We start from the raw sequence: 2,608 nt of genomic DNA, 5'->3' as shown, positions 1-2,608 counted from the left end.
CTACTTTCTCTTCCACTTCTTGTGCATTTGGGTTATGCTTCATAGTTCATTTGTGCTGTAAAGTAGGGCCCCTAGGTTTGCCCCTATTTTACCTTTGATGAACTTTATGGTTTTGAGTTATACATTTAAGGCTTTGATCTATCTTGAGTTTGTGTTTATGTATGAGGTGAGGTATGGATCTTATTTAATTTTTCTGCAAATAGGTATCCAATTTTGCAGCACCATTAGCTAAACAGTTTATGTCTTCTCCATTTAGCAAGTTTTGGCCCTTTGTCAAAGATCAGCTGTCCATAGATGAATAGGTCTATTTCTGGGTTATTGATTCTGTTCCATTGGCCTATTTGGCCATTGAACCAATATCAAACTGTTTTCACTACTGTAGATGTATAGCAGTGTTTGAGATTAGAAAGTGTGAGACCTCCTACTTTGTTTTTCTTCTTGAGCTGTACTTTGCTTATATGAGGTCTCTTTCCATTCCATGTGAAGTCAGTGATTGATTTTTCCATGTCCTTAAGAATGTTGATGGAATGTGGATCAGGACTGCATTGAATGCATAGATTGTTTTTGGTAGTATTGATATTTTCACAATATTCACTTTTCCTATACATGAACATGACATGTTCTTCCATTCATGGAGGTCTCTTATAGTTTCTTGTAGGAGAGTTCTGTAGTTTTCTTTGTAAAGGTCTTTTGTGAACCTTGTAATATATATTTCTAAGAATTTTATCTTTTTGGTAGCTATAGTAAATGGTATTGTTTTCCTTATTTCCTTTTCAGAGATCTCTTTGTTGATGTAGAGGAATTTAACTGATTTTTGTACGTTGATCTTGTATCATGCCACATTGCTGAACCTTTCTAACAGTTCTAGTAATTTTTATGCTGAGTGTCTTGGGTTTTCTATGTATAGGATCATATCATCTGCAAATAGAGAAAGCTTTACTTTTTTTGTCAATTTGGATGTCTTTTATTTCTCTGTCTTGCCTTATTGCCCTAGCTAGGACTTCCAATGCAATGTTAAATAGAAGTTGATAGAGGGCATCCTTGGCTGGTTCCCATTCACAAGGGGAATGCTTTCAGTCTTTCTCCATTGACGAGAATATTAGCTATTGGTTTTGCACATATGTCATTTATTATGTGCAGGATTTTCCCTTTTATTCTTGATTTGCTGAGAGTTTTTGAACAGGAATGGGTGTTGGAGTGTATAAAATGCTTTTTCTGCATCAATTGATAGGGTCATATTTTTATTTTATTTTATTTTATTTATGTGACGGATTACAGTGATTATTTTTCTGATGTTGAAACATCTTTGCATACCTGGTTTGAATCCCACTTGGTAATAATGTATTATTATTATTATTTATATGTTACTGGGTTCTGTTGGCTAGGATTTTGTTGAAGATTTTTGTGTCTATATTCATGAGGGATATTGGTCTATCATTTTCCTTTTTAGGAGTGTCTTCACCTGGTTTGGGTATCAAGTTTATGCTGGCTTCATAGAATGAATTTGAGAGTATTCAATCATTTTCTTTGTTTTTGTATAGTTTGAGTAGTATAGGAGTTACAGTTCTTCATAATATTCTGTTATTATCTTTTTATTTCAGATGGTTCTGTTGTGATGTCACTGTCCTAATTTTTATTTGTGTTATTTGCAACTTCTCATTCTTTTTACTTGTTTAATTTCCCAGTGGCTTGTTGATTTTCTTAATCTTGTCAAAGAAACAGCTTCTTGCCTTGTCGATTTGCTCTATTGATTTTTGTATTCTGCTTCATTTATTTCTTCTCTGATCTTTATTACTTCCTTTCTTTTGGATACTTTCTTCTGGTTCTTGATTCTGTTCCATTGGCAATATCTTTTGTTGGCTACATCTTTTGTTGCTCTTTTTCTAATTGTTGAAATTGTGAAGTTAAAATGTTGATTTTAGTGTAGCATGAAAGAAGAGAAGTTTAGCACTTCCCTTGACAAGGATGGAAGAGGCCCCTGACCTTACAAGATGCATACAGTTAAGATATTGCCACCTACATTGTGGCACCTACCATGTTTTTTTCAAACTACACAGAACCTCTTCAACAAAGAAAAGGAGAACCAATTAACACAGATATAGAAGATAATCCTGGAGCTGAGCTTTGAAAGAAGGATACCAAAGTGGAATAAACTCCAAGTAGTAGAAGAATCTGCATGAAAACACCAAAAAAGGAGGCATACAGAGCTTCAGTGTGTCAGTGATCCTGATGACACAGACAGCTTAGATATTGCCAAAAGTTGTTAGGACCTAAGAATTAACCTAAAAACCAACTCTGTCAGACAAGAGATGCACAAAGGACTTGGCTGGTCACTGGTGAATAAAAGAGGAAGTAGCAAAGAGGGAGATGGAATGAACTGTGAACTTTTGGCTGTCTGGAGGGTGCAGCCATTTTGAATGTTTACAAGTGGTTTAATCATTTTGGATATTTAAAGTGACAGTGTTCTCTCAGATTCTAGGGACCTACAAATAGGCTCCACTTGCTTGGCACCATAAAAACATACTGTACACAAGAGACTGGAATGGTGCAATATTCCTCTTGTCACTTTTATACCCTACACCCTTCTGGTGACTGAAGGTGCAGCCAT

At 35.3% G+C, this 2,608-nt stretch overlaps 1 non-coding gene across 1 annotated transcript; it reads left to right on the top strand.

Annotated features, from left to right (window-relative positions):
* Nucleotides 1-1,921: 1,921 nt before the first annotated feature.
* LOC122151836 lies at nt 1,922-2,045 on the top strand. The gene has a single exon (XR_006164292.1). It is a non-coding gene; the product is annotated as a U6atac minor spliceosomal RNA (small nuclear RNA).
* Nucleotides 2,046-2,608: the final 563 nt, after the last annotated feature.

The sequence above is a fragment of the Orycteropus afer genome, unplaced genomic scaffold, assembly GCF_000298275.1.
Source record: "Orycteropus afer afer isolate SDZICR_OR568_19922 unplaced genomic scaffold, OryAfe1.0 scaffold00801, whole genome shotgun sequence".
In the NCBI taxonomy this organism is placed as follows: Eukaryota; Metazoa; Chordata; class Mammalia; order Tubulidentata; family Orycteropodidae; genus Orycteropus; species Orycteropus afer.
Note: the sequence above shows the minus strand (reverse complement) of the source record. Positions and strands in the feature narration are given on the sequence as shown.